The sequence below is a fragment of the Hyperoodon ampullatus genome, assembly GCF_949752795.1.
Source record: "Hyperoodon ampullatus genome assembly, chromosome: 12".
Lineage (NCBI taxonomy): Eukaryota > Metazoa > Chordata > Mammalia > Artiodactyla > Ziphiidae > Hyperoodon > Hyperoodon ampullatus.
This window is the reverse complement of record NC_136925.1, coordinates 20,649,506-20,663,825: the sequence shown is the minus strand read 5'-3', so window position 1 is coordinate 20,663,825 and position 14,320 is coordinate 20,649,506.

The window sequence follows — 14,320 nt, the reverse complement described above, 5'->3', positions numbered from 1 at the left end:
TGCCAGGTCAAATTTCCTATAACTAATGTCTACTTTCTTACGAGTGAAATTGGAAAGATTGTTTTATATTTTGTGTGGTTCCAAGGAAGTTTTAATAGTTTATAAAACTACATATAATGAAACAAAATCAAACTTTATTTTAGACATGTGAGAGAACCAAAATAGGTGGAATATAGGGTAGGAAAATAACATAAAGCTAAGAGCAAGATTAGAGCACAAAATGCTTCTTGAAAGGGTCTCCATTCCCTTATTAAGGTCAGACCATGAATGTGGTTATGTGTTTTCTAGCAGCCAACACAGGAAGTACATAATCACCTAGCTCACAATATCCATGAGATGACTATCTATTCCTTTCACTGAGGCCAAGGAGAAATCCTTCCATGGCATTTTGTGTGTGTGTGTGTGTGTGAAGAAATTGCTGTGGACACTATCCTCAATAATACCCTTACAGTTTGTATAACAGTGATCTTCATAGAATTTCTCCTTAAAGCAGCCTTCAACGCAATAGTTAGACTTACTGAGTCATTACCATGTGAGAAATACTTGACCAAAGTATTTATTTACATGCATTACATCATCCAATCCTCACAAAAACATTGTGAGATCGAATAACTAGGACTAAAGTGATGGTGTGTGACCTGGAAATAGGTCATAAAAGGCACTGTGATTTTCTGTCTCACTGTGTCTCTCTCTTGGTTCACTCACTCTGGGGGAAGCCAGCTGCCATGTCAAGAGGACACTCAGGCAGATTATGGAGAGACCCACTTAAGTGAGGGACTGAGGTTTCCAGCCAACAGCCAGTAAAGAACTGAGGCCTCTGACAATAGCTATCTGAGGGAGCTGGGAAGTGGATTCTCCAGACCCAGCTGAACCTTCAGATAACTGCATCCTCTGATTGATGCTGAGTCAAAGCACCCAGGCAAGCCACTCCCAGATTCTGAACCCACAGAAACTGTGATTTAATAAATACTTGTATTTTTAACCACTAAATTTGGGAGTAACTTGTTATGCAACAACAGATAACTAATAGAGGTGGTAAAGGTACAAACCTCTCTGGTGCTCTAGTCGAGATCAAAGAAATTCTTTAGAAACTCCACAGCGAGGGGTTTTAACCTATGTGAATATGTTTGAAGCAAACCCTTTGGAAAATCTGATGACAGTCATGCAACCTATCTCCAGAAAATGCACAAACTGCATATGCACAACACTGAAATACATCAAGGAAATCACAGTCTTCCTGAGGCCTATCCAGCGATCCACGTACCCCAGATTAGAAGTGTGGCTTACAGTGGTGCTTCTCAAACTTTACTGTGCATATGAATCTTGTTAAAATGCAGATTCTGATTTACTAGGTCTGAGTTAGGGCCTCAGTCTTTGCAAATCTAACAAGCTCTAACAAGATGCAGATGCTTCTGGTCTTTGGATCACACTTTGAGTAGTGAGAGAAAAGGAGGGGTAGCCTGCACATTCTCTGAGCAATTGTTAATAAATATTGCTTTTCTCTCTGGGAGGTTTGATAGGGATGGACCGGTAGTAGGTTTGGGGCTATCGTCCCTGACATGTGTCTGGAAAGCAGCACGTATCCAGTGTGTAGAGCCACAGGCCTTGGCTTTTAACACCGAACTGGCTGGGATCACAATTTAGGGATCTCATAAAGTAGTCACCTCACCTCTGCACAGAGATGGCTATGGTGGCATCTTTAGGTAGGGCGATATTCTTTTCAAAAAGTAATATTTGGTGAGCTCAAAAACACAGAAAATGAGCTCTCAGAGGTCAAAGTTCTTTATCCTGATCACATACAAAATCATTTCATTCTGGAAAAACTTCAGAGCAGCTATAAGTAAACACTGACCTTGGCCATAAAGCTATTTCAGTAAAGGACCCAGAAAATGTATACCTTTAAGAAATATAATTTCCTGCTGGACATATTAAGTTAAACTGGTTGTAAAATATTGATAAATGGATTTATGGAGTTTTAAATTATGAACTCATTTAATGTTGGGTGATACTGAGCAAAAATAATGACTTTAATTCTAGAATACTTGGTCTCTAGGCTTTTTTGGGGAAGTCATGTGATACGAAGGTTGATTCTATCTTAAAGCCAGTCTTGGAGTGTTTGAATAGACATGTCATCTATATATAAGAGAATGTCTATCTTTCTTTGTAGTGGGGTTATGCATCCAGATCATGGAAAAGTGCTGTCAAATTACAAGGGTAAAAATAGAAAAGGGGGAGGGGCATTGCAGAGGCCTATTTTGCCTCAATGGAAATTGTTAGCTGGCACATCAAGAAACCACTCTTTTTTTTTTCATACTGTAATTTTTAAACTAGTTCAAATAGATACAGATTATAAATGAGCATAAAAGACAAAACAGTACAATTAAAAAAAGGATTTCTATTTGAGTTCATGCAGCTTGACCAATAAGTTATGCTGTTCTCAAAGGACAAGAAAGATGAATAAAAGACAAGAAAATTTTTATATTATTCGTGGGAGAAACAGTAATGCTCACCAAATGTTCCATCTGCTTTCCTCCATTTCTCAGCCTCTTTATAGTATGTGAGCCCATGTGACTAGTTTTGGCCAATGAAATGGGAGCAAAAGTGATCTTCAGACTGAAGCAATAAACAGCCTATGTATAATTTTCCAGCCTTTCTTCTTTCCTAATTGAGGAAGTTATGTGTTCCATATGGAGCACCTACAAGTTGGTGGGATCTTGGTCAGCCTGGGTCCTTGAGTGGAACAGAGACTCTTGCTGACCTGTGATTGATAGACATGTAGGGTGAGCAGGAAATAAGTCTTCATTATGTTAAGCCACCGAGAATTCAGGATTAACTTGTTACCACAATAAAACCCAGTATATCTCAACTATTGCATTTTTGTGATAGATTTCTCCACAAGATAAAAGACTTTAATAATGTTAATAGGGAAGTGGCTTTCTCTAAAGAATGCCTTCTCTTCACAGTGAACGTTGGTTTGAGAAAGCCAGCGTTAGTTTAAAAAACACAGAACTGGCATAAACACTGGATGAAAGATGTAGTCAATTAGTAGGTTAAAGAATTGCTCTTTGGAAAATGAGATTAAACTATTGTTGGCATCTAAACTGACAGATTCATATGTGTAGAGTTAATGAAGGCAAACAATTTGGACGCATTCAAAATAATGCTTAAGGCTTAACAATTCCAAAGTCAGCAAAGTGTGTACTATTATTTATTTAGGTTGAGATTTTAAAGTCAACGAACAATGACAACAATACTGATACTCAGTCAGAGAGCGTCCTGGGATGTGGAAAGTTTAGTTTGGGTTTAAATGTTGGCTCTATTCTTCCTAGTTTTCTAGGTGTCTTTTCACTCATTTGTAAAATGGGGATAAAGGTTTCTATCTTTCAGAGTCATTGTGAGAAATAATTATGGTAATATGATGTATATTAACTACATAGTCTGGATTCTGACCCTCAGAAATCACTCATAACTGTGATAATAAGGATGATGGTTTCATCAACCAAGATCTGAGATTCTACAGCTTAATTCACAAATTCATACCTTGAGTCACTTGGTCCCAGAAATTGCCCTCATGGTAAGATCTGATTTGATGGTTAAACTCAGATCCCATTGTAATCCAAGACTGTATACGTGTGTCTGTGTGTATGTGAGTATGTATGTGTGTGTGTCTTCTTTCCCCTCTTTTAAGAAAGACTAAGGAGATTAAACCATTTGTAGGGAATAAGGAACCAACAGCATCTTCCAACTTCTTTCAGATGTCTTATTCATTGTGGCTTTTTTGACTTCTGCAATCTTTATCAAACTCCTTGCTGGGAGAGAGCCCGTTTGCTGAGAGGCAGCAGTGTGTCTGTGGTCAGCAATCCACTGATCGCAGGTGAGCGGGACAAGCTCACCTTTGAAGCAGCAGTGCTGAATTTTAGAAGTCATTGTATAGCAAGAGTCCACCCATAAAATCAGGAAGATTCCTGATCCCTTTACCCTCTCCACAGCCTTAATTTTTACCATCCAATCCCAAGGGTAAACAGCTTCTTGGTAAACTATGGAAAGGAATTTTAAAAAGATAAAAATAATAACTTTAGCCCAGATACTCAATTTGAGAGAAAGAGGGGAGGAAATAAACAGGATATCTTCTGTAACTATATCCACGGTAGAAATACAGCCAAAGCTTTTTCTAGATCTATCTTACTTGCTACCTTTCAGCACACACATGTGCTTAAATACATTGAGAGAGAATTTTTCCTTTTAGATACATATCTTTCTATTTTAAAGACTGGTTCACCCGAAAGCTCAAGGAAAGGCTCCACAAGAAGTCACCACCAATCCTTAATGGGCTATTTAGAATAAATAAAAGATAGAAGAACGTAAAGGAGAAGCTATATGTCCAAAATTCAGAGTGGGCCTTTGTTCAGGAAATATGTTACATTTACCTAAGGTTGAAAGAGGTCAGCGCAGCTAATTAACTTTTATTTCTGATGGATTATTTTACCTTGAAATCTGAAGAGACAAAAACTCTAAAAGTTCTCCAACTTGTTTCCCAACTAAATTTTATTTCATATTTTGTCTCCTCTTTGCCTCCAGAACATCATTATGATTTGTAGTTACATATTTATTCGTGTTTATTTAGTATTTATCTCCCCTATTCAAAAATACACACTGTGAAAGTAGAGATCATTTGTATTTTGTTCACATATAAATTTTTGTTTATGATCACCAACAATTGGGTGGACAGTGTCTGGTACATGGGAGACATTCAATGGTAGTGACTGAATAGATAATTAAATCTTATAATGTGGGGGCTTCCCTGGTGGCACAGTGGTTGAGAATCTGGCTGCTAATGCAGGGGACACGGGTTCGAGCCCTGGTCTGGGAAGATCCCACAGGCTGCGGAGCAACTAGGCCCGTGAGCCACAACTACTGAGCCTGTGCGTCTGGAGCCTGTGCTCCGCAACAAGAGAGGCCGCGATAGTGAGAGGCCTGCACACCATGATGAAGGGTGGTCCCCGCTTGCCACAACTAGAGAAAGCCCTCGCACAGAAACAAAGACCCAACACAGCAAAAATAAATAAATTAATAAACTCCTACCCCCAACATCTTCTTTAAAAAAAAAAATCTTATAATGTTATATCATTATATAATCTATGTTATAAAATTTAGTTCTTTTTAGAATGTATATATTAAAATTATTCAGCAAGTCAACATATTAGAATCCTTACCTTTAATTTACCAACTGGTCATATTACACTAAACAAATCTTAGATGTTGAGGATACTCAAGGGAGTTGCATAGCTTAAACAAATAAAAATAACAATTCCACATCTGTTGGCTCTCTAATGTAACCTAGAACATAGATACTATTAATGGCTGGTATTGGTCATAGGAAATCAATGTGAGGCAGGCTGTGACTCAAGCTGGACAAATCTCAGCCAGTTCCCTGGCCATATTTGATTGGCATATTAGTTTCCTATTGCTGCTGTAAGGTTGTACCACAAACTCATTGGCTTAAAACCAACCAGATGTATTATCGTACAGTTCTGGAGGTCAGAAGTCCAAAATCGTTCCACTGGGATAACATTGGTGCCAGCAAGCCTGCATTCCTTCTTGAGGCTCAAGGGGAAAATGCATTTCCTTGCCTTTTCTGGCTTCCAGAGGCTGCCTACATTTCTTGACTTGAGGCCCCTTCCTTCATCTTCAAAGCCACAGTATAGCATCTTCTCTCCTCTACGACCAATGCTTCTGCCTTTGTCTCTCTCTCTCTTTCTTTGTGTCTCTCTGATCCCCTTGCTTCCCTGTTATAAGGACCCTTGTGCTTATATTGCCTTCAAGCACATAATCCAAGATAATCTCTTTCTTTCAAGATCCTTAACTTAGTCACATCTGTAAGATTCCTTTTGCCATGTAAAGCAGATTCTGGGGATCAGGATGTGGGCATCTTTGAGAAATCCATTACATAGCCCACCACAATTGATACAGGAGCAAGAATCTGACCTAAGCCAGGCCAGCATCCTTCTGGATTGTTTTTTGCCCCGGAACTGGAGAAAAATCACCCATGGTAATGGAAGCTCTGACCTACGAGGTTTAGGATCCATCAGCAGTCATATTCCTTGATTTACAGAATAGGCTGGCACAAAGGAAAAAGCATGGAGCTCCCTGGAAGAGAGACTAACGTGGAAACAGAGGGCTGAGGCCCAGGTGTGCTTTTGCCAGGTGTATATAACTGAATCACATTGCTGCACACTTGAAACTAACACAACATTTTAAATTAACTATGCTTCAATAAAAAATAAATCATAAAAAAAGGGCATGCAGGGCCTCCCTGGTGGCGCAGTGGTTGGGAGTCCGCCTGCCGATGCAGGGGATACGGGTTTGTGCCCCGGTCCGGGAGGATCCCATATGCCGCGGAGCGGCTGGGCCCGTGGGCCATGGCCACTGGGCCTGCGCGTCCGGAGCCTGTGCTCCGCAATGGGAGAGGCCACAACAGTGAGAGGCCCGCGTACAGCAAAAAAAAAAAAAAAAAAAAAAAAGGGCATGCAATAAAAGACAGTCTTTACTCTCAAGGAGTCCCATGGCGGGCAGAGCAGCAAATCGTCACTGCGTGGGATGAGTACCATGGGAGCACTCCTGGGGACACTTCACTCAGGAGTGTGCAGGCCAGGGATGGTTACCAGAAAGTTGAGTTTGGGCTGAACCCTAGAAGATAATAGGAGATTTTGGACAGTCAAGGGAGAGGACATTCCAGGCAAAGTCACAGAGGCACGAAAGAGTGTGGTAGATTCCGTGCATCGTGAGCAGTGGGATATTATAAGAACAAGGAGTTTGGACTTCCCTGGTGACTAACCTGGTGGTTAAAAATCCGCCTGACAATGCAGCGGACACAGGTTTGAGCCCTGGTCAGGGAAGATCCCACATGCCACGGAGCAACTAAGCCCGTGCGCCACAACTACTGAACCTGCGCTCTACAGCCCGCGAGACACAACTACTGAGCCCGTGTGCCACAACTACTAAAGCCCCCATGCCTAGAGCCTGGGCTCCGCAACAAGAGAAGCCACTACAGTGAGAAGCCTGCGTACCGCAATGAAGAGTAGCCCCCGCTCACCGCAACTAGAGAAAGCCCGCGAGCAGCAATGAAGACCCAACACAGCCAAAAAAAAAAAAACAACAACAACAAAGAGTTTATGTGGGGTACTGATGAGAAATGAGGTTGGAGAGCTTGACAGGGCAAAATTGAAAAGCTCTCAAGGCTCACGCCAGGGAGTTAAGGTTCTATTTCCAAAAGCAATTGCACAGTGCCTGGTATAGAATATTAACCGTCACATTGCTGATGGTTCTGACGCAGAGACTGTGCACGGTCAATACAGAAATCAAAAGGCCTGGTCACAGAATTGATGTTTGGTGCTGACATCTTTGCTCTGGGAGAGAAAAATCAGTGCTGGAGAGCTAGATTTTTTACATTTTTAAAATCCAAAGATCAAAGACATGAATATGACTGCACAGCTGTATATGAAGGGGGTGAGAAGTAAAACTGGAAAGACTGAAAATAATATATACTTAATACTTACTGAAGGCTCCTCTACATTGCTAATACACTAATTGCTAAGAGCAGGGATCTTTGCCTGGGGTCTGTTTATGAGCTTGGGACTATTATGAAAACATCTTTCAGTTTTAGGCAAAGTTGTTTTTTTTCTTTAATTAATTAATTTAATTTATTTATTTTTGTCTGCGTTTGGGTCTTCGTTGCTATGCGCGGGCTTTCTCTAGTTGCAGCGAGCGGGGGCTACTCTTCATTGCGGTGCATGGTCTTCTCACTGCGGTGGCTTCTCTCGTTGCAGAGCACGGGCTCTAGGCGTGATGGGCTTCAGTAGTTGTGGCACGTGGGCTCAGTAATTATGGCTCATGGGCTCTAGAGCGCAGGTTCAGTAGTTGTGGCTCACGGGCTTAGTTGCTCCGCGGCATGTGGGATCTTCCCAGCCAGGGCTCGACCCCGTGTCCTCTGCATTGGCAGGTGGATTCTTAACCACTGCACCATCAAGGAAGTCCTAGGCAAAGTTTTGAGCATGAGTGCATTTGTTTCTTTTCCTAAGGATAGGTGTTTTGAATTTTTATCATATTCTAAAAAGTCCTTGTCTCCAAGGTTAAGATCCACTGGCTTCTAGCAGTCAACTAGAACAAAAGGACATGAAGTAACATTGTTTAGACATTGCATGGTGGATTATAGTGGTAGAAATTTCTTTTGGGGGCAGTGGAGAGTTAGCAGGTAGGCCAACGCCCAATGGTCTAATAAACAATCTCCCAAACCCTGCTGCCTTATCATAATGACAATTTATTTCTTGCTCACCTCGAAGATCTATGCAGTTAGTGGCGGGAGGTGGGTCTTCTGCACACAGCTGGTTAAGGATCAAGCTCCTTCCATGCTGTGGCTCTACCATCGTCAACATGTCACCTCAGAGGCACCCTGGCATCCTCCAGGTAGCACACAAGGGAAAAGAGAGAGCACACGGAGAAGGTGCATCCCTCTAAACTGCCTTGATGGGGCGGAGGCACATCCCTTCTCACATTTCATTTACAAGAACTGATCATAAGGTCCCTTCTAAGTGCAAGGGGGTTGGGAAGTGTAGTTTATCTGGGTGCACAGGAAGAGGAAATGTATTTGGTGAATATCTAGCTAGTTCCTGCCCTGGGAAGTTTAAAAAACTGGATTCTTATCTGCCTGTCATGGTTTTGGGGTAGCTCTAGGTGAAAAAATATGGAATGAACTAGATATCCTTTCTCAAAGACCATATGGTTGTTCATACCGGGTTTTAAAAAATGTGTCCTTGGTTTAAATAATGTTTTAGGTCAGGAGCACAACCTCAAGAATTCTCTGATTCATCAACACCCTTAAGGGTAGTCACCCACCCAGTAACTCAGATGGAATGTGAGATAAAGGTCCAAGCCTTCAATATGAAGAAAGAGATTGAGGAATCTATACTACACTCCTTTCTGCACTGAAGATGCTAACAGTATTTCAAGGTCCGGGATATCTTATTGTCAAATAAGATTCACTTTATGCTTTCATTCTGATAAGCTCCTTTGTAAAACATTAGTCCAGGACCTTCTTAACTCAAACTGCAGAACAAGTCAATTCCAGAGGGGAACACAAAGATCAAGTGATGTCAATCATCTAAGAACTGGAGCATATTAAAATGCTTTACTTTGAAAGACATTTTCAAGTGACTACTTTAATCATATAGAATTTTGCTAATTAAACAATTTAAATGCCAGCTCTACTAACTGAATTTTGAGTTACATTTTATTTTAATTGTTTCTGTTCTCTAAAAATATACATCAGAGCTTTTTAATTTTAATTCCACATTTTACACAGCAGTTAACTCTCCCACACAGCCAGCTCCAACAGTCACAAAAGCAGAAATACATGCTTGCTGAGGGTACTGTTTTCCAGTTTTAAGCTTATTAAAAATTCATCTTTTGAACTGTTTAGATTAAGTTCTGCCCTTTACTGCATCTTACCAGTCTCACAAAAGCCAAGCAGTCAGTGTGGTCTGTATGAATATAATCATGGTCGAATTCTGACTTGACATAGTCTTTTTCTGACCTTAAATACTTTCTTCTCCATTAAAAACAGTTTTGCCTCTTCTAATTGATTGCTAAGTCAATTTCCTGGCTGTGTCTTCATTTGTTCATTTAAAAAATGTATTGAGGGGCTTCCCTGGTGGCACAGTGGTTAAGAATCCACCTGCCAATACAGGGGACACGGGTTCGAGACCTGGTCCAGGAAGATCCCACGTGCCACGGAGCAACTAAGCCCGTGCACCACAACTACTGAGCCTGCACTCTAGAGCCCTCAAACCACAACTACCGAAGCCTGAGTGCCTAGAGCCCGTGCTCCACAACAAGAGAAGCCACCACAATGAGAAGCCCGCACACTGCAAAGAAGAGTAGCCCCTGCTCACCGCAACTAGAGAAAGCCTGCACACAGCAACGAAGACCCAATGCAGCCCAAAAAAATGAATAAATAAAATAAATAAATTTATATAAAAAAATGTATTGAAAATCTTCTTCTTAGCTGTGTGACCTTAAGGCAAATCACCGTGCATTATAGAGCCTCAGATTTTTTATCTTCGAAATAAGAATAATCTCCCAGATTTGTTGAGAAGACCTCAAAAGGGATGATGAAAAGGAAGGAACTTTGAAATCTTCCAAGGGCTGTAGAAATACCATTATCAATAAAACCACTAAACCTCCTGATAGGTGGGAACAATCATTGTTGCAGAGTTCCGAGAAGGAAGCAAGTGCGACTTGAAGCATCCTGCCTAGAGCGAGAGGGGAGAGTGGGGAGACAGGACTTGTGCTGAGTCATGGTGAAAGAGGAGGACTTAAATACATGGAGAGGGAAGGAGAGGGCACCTCAGTCAGAACTGTAAGATCCGTCCTGACAAAAGTGCACACAGGTGGAAATGAACTCAAGTTGGCTGGCTCTGAAGCAGGTTGTTGACCTGGGTGGATTGAGGAATAAACTTGAAAAGTAAATTAGGATCAAGGGGAGAGAGTCTTTTCATTGACAAGGACCTTGAATTGATTTTTGATTAGGACATGGTGGGATGAGGTTGGTATTTTCGGAAGACTCACCTGGCAAAAAGGGTGAGTGACCAGATGCACAAAGACTCGTTAGTGGGCCGCCATGTTCCAATCCTGGCGAGAAGAAATAAAGGCCTGAACTATTATGAGAGCAGGGGGGTAAGAAAAAAATGGTACATGAGAGAAGTGGAAAACCCTGACTGTCATCATTGTACCACTGCTGCCACTACCAAAAGCACAAAAACCATGGCATTGCAAGAGAGCAGCATGGATTTGGTAGGACAGGTAAAGGGAGAAGTTGAGAAAGACTCTAGCTTTGGAGTTTCAGTGACTAGGAAAATGACATCCTCAACAGGCAAGGTGGTACTTTTCCAGGACAGAGGGATGGGGGCTTTGGTGTTGGATATATTGAGTTTGAGGTGAAAGCTGGACACATAAGTGAAAAGCTCTGTTACTTGCACTCCTTGCTTTGAATGTTATGCCCTTGTAATAGTGAACTGTCTCTTTCTTGTGTGCACCATGCTGTCATATTTCCATGCATTTACCCTTGCCCCTCCCACCTTATTTATTTACTTATTTTTGGCCACACCCTGTGGCTTGTGGGATCTTAGTTCCCCGACCAGGGATTGAACCCGTGCCCCCTGCAGTGGAAGTGCGGAGACTTAACCACCATAGGGAAGTCCCTATTTTTATTATTTTTTAAAGTCAGGTTTAGTGATGTTTAACTGACATACAGTAAAGTCCATCCTTTCCAGTTGTATGGTATAAGTATCAACAAAAATATACAGTCATGTAACCACCACTACACTCAGAGAATTTTCCCTGTGTCTCTTTGGAGTCAAACCCCTCACCCCATTTCCAAAACTCTTATCCGATCTCTGTCCCTATAGTTTTGCCTTTTCCAGAATGATACAAATGGAATCATACCATGTATAGCCTTTGGTGCCTGACTTCCTTACTTAGCATGATGATTTTTGAGATTCACTCCTGTGTTGCAGGTACCAGTAGTTTGTTTCTTTTTTTTTCAAATTTATTTATTTAATTTATTTATTTTTGGCTGTGTTGGGTCCTCATTGCTGCACACGGGCTTTCTCTAGTTGCGGCGAGCCAGAGCTGCTCTTCATTGCGGTGTGTGGCTTCTTACTGTGGTGGCTTCCCTTGTTGCAGAGCACGGGCTCTAGGCACACGGGCTTCAGTAGTTGCATCGCGCAGGCTCAGTAGTTGTGGATCATGAGCTCTAGAGCACAGGCTCAGTAGTTGTGGTGCACGGGCTTAGTTGTTCCGCAGCATGTGGGATCTACCTGGACCAGGGATCGAACCGTGTCCCCTGCATTGGCAGGTGGATTCTCAACCACTGCGCCACCAGGGAAGCCCAGTTTGTTTCTTTTTATTGCTGAATAGCATTCCTATGTATGGAGGTATCATACTTTGAAGAACAATTGAATTATTGATATTTTTAGCTTTTGGCCATTATGCTTAAAGCTATTATAAACTTTCACCTGCAGGTCTTTGCACGGACATAAGTTTTAACTTCTCTTGGATAAATACCTCGGAGAAAGATTGCTGGATCGCAACATAAATATATATTTAATGTTACAAAAAACCAACAAACTGTTTTCTAAAGTGACAATACCATTGGTATTCCCACTAATAATGAATGAGGGTTCCAGCGGATGTTTTGGGTGCCTCCTCTCCCTCCCCGCTTCCCCTCATCCCCACCCCCATCAGGTTGTTATGCTGTTAGCAGCCCTATGGAGAGGCCCGTGTGATAACTATCCTGTCTGAACAAAAGGTAGTGAGGAACCGAGGCTTGCCAGCAACCAAGTGAGTGAGTTTGGAAATGGGTTCTCTGCCCTAATTGAGCTTTGAGATGACTGCTGCCCCATCTGGGAGCTTGGCTGCAATCTCAGGAGAGATCTCGATTCAGATCCACCCAACTAAGATGCTCCCAGGTTTCTGACCCTTAGAAACTCTGTGAGGTAAGAAGTGTTCGTTGTTTTAAGCTGTAAAGTTTGGGGTAACTGGTTACACAGATAATTAGTGCACTGAACCAAGACACTGGCGTGAAGCTCAGGGGAGAGGTCAGTTCTGGAACAGAGATTTCAAGTGAAACTATGAGAGAGGATGAGTTTTGAATGGTTTGTGCCGAGACCAGAGCTTCCAACCCTATTTCTGGGACCCCATCCAGAATGTCTCTATCTCAAAGGATATAGATAATTTTCAAGACAAAATTAACTAAAAAAAAAAAAAAAATACAGTATTTGCGGGGTAGGGAGAGGAGGCCACATACTCAATAACGATTCTGTTGTCTCAGTTCCCTGAACTTTAGACATCACCCTCTATGCTGGGTTCCAGCCATCTCTACCCTCATGCAATATTTTATGGTGGTCTATTCATCTGGCAATTTTCAGGTATATACAAATTCTTTACATGCCACTCTTCCTCTTCTTTCTCTTTCTCTTTTTTTCCCCTGAAACCCAGCTTTAATGTTTTACAGAGTGATGCAAGTTAAAACAACTCCCTGTGGAATCTGCTCAGGCAGATAGAGAGAAATGAACTGGGGGGAACCCTGACACCCTATTCCCATTTGGCCCCCGAATCCCAGACAGTACATTTTTCCTGGAGGTGTGAGTATGGGAAATAGGTGGGTGTGGGGAAGGGCTGGAGGGTAGTGGCTGATTCCTGCTGCCTCTCCAGGCTGGAGAGTTACGGATCGGTGGTGAGGGGCAGTCTCCCACTGTCTGCACAGCCACTGGGACTTGCCGAGATGAGGCTTAGGCAGCATTTAGACGCTGAGCTGAGACAGAAGCCTTCCACCCTCCAGTTCAGCTAGAGCTCGGGGGTGGGGGATGGCTGGGTGTGTGGTGAGCGGGTGTCAGGATAATGTTTGTGCCAAGGTCTCCCTCGTGCCCCTTAAACATATTTGCCGTTGAACTGCAGCCAAGATTTTAGACCAGGACAGCCAGCATTGCTGGCTTCTCCTTCTTGAAGGATTCCTGGGGCTCCTCTGAGCCACACTGAAAGCATCGTGCAAAGGAAATCCTTTTTCCTTAATAAAAGCGGCTGTGATTCCCTCCCACCAAGTTCTTCACTGTCTCTAAAGCTGCACACGGCCATTTATACAGACACAGAGGGAAAATACAGTTTTCTGGATGTAGCACCCTTACCTCTCACAGCAAAATAGCCAAGCCCTTTAGGATAGAGATGCTTTAGGCAAACCCGTATCACATCTAATGTCTCCTAAGACTTCTGCAAAATTAGGGTAGGAAGTCGTTTGGGCTTCATTTTTCTCTGTCCTACTGCACTATAAATCTAACCAAACCACTCTGTCAAGACAATTGCTTCTTTTTTGATTTTTGCACAAAACCGATTTCTCCTTTCATTCATAGCCCATAACCGAAAGCTTTCTGAAATGGATGTGGGAGGAGACATGTGCAAAGCAAAAGGAAATGGGAAAACGTTAAACAAATTACTTTTCGCCTGTGCTATTTTCCTCCTTTTCTCTGCAGCGTTATTTGCCTTCTCTGTTGACATTTCAGACTAGAGGAAGATTATGCATAATTGGAGCAGCAGTTTCTTTATCTCTAACCCTCTGAGGGTTCCAGGGACAGAGGTTGTTAGCCTGGGAAACAGGATGTTTGCATGACTGATTAGGCCACGCTGCTTTGACCGAAATAGTAGAGGATATTCTTGGCGGATTTGCCTGTGTCAGGTCGGCCTGCTTCTTGTCCCTCACTTCTGGGGTGAG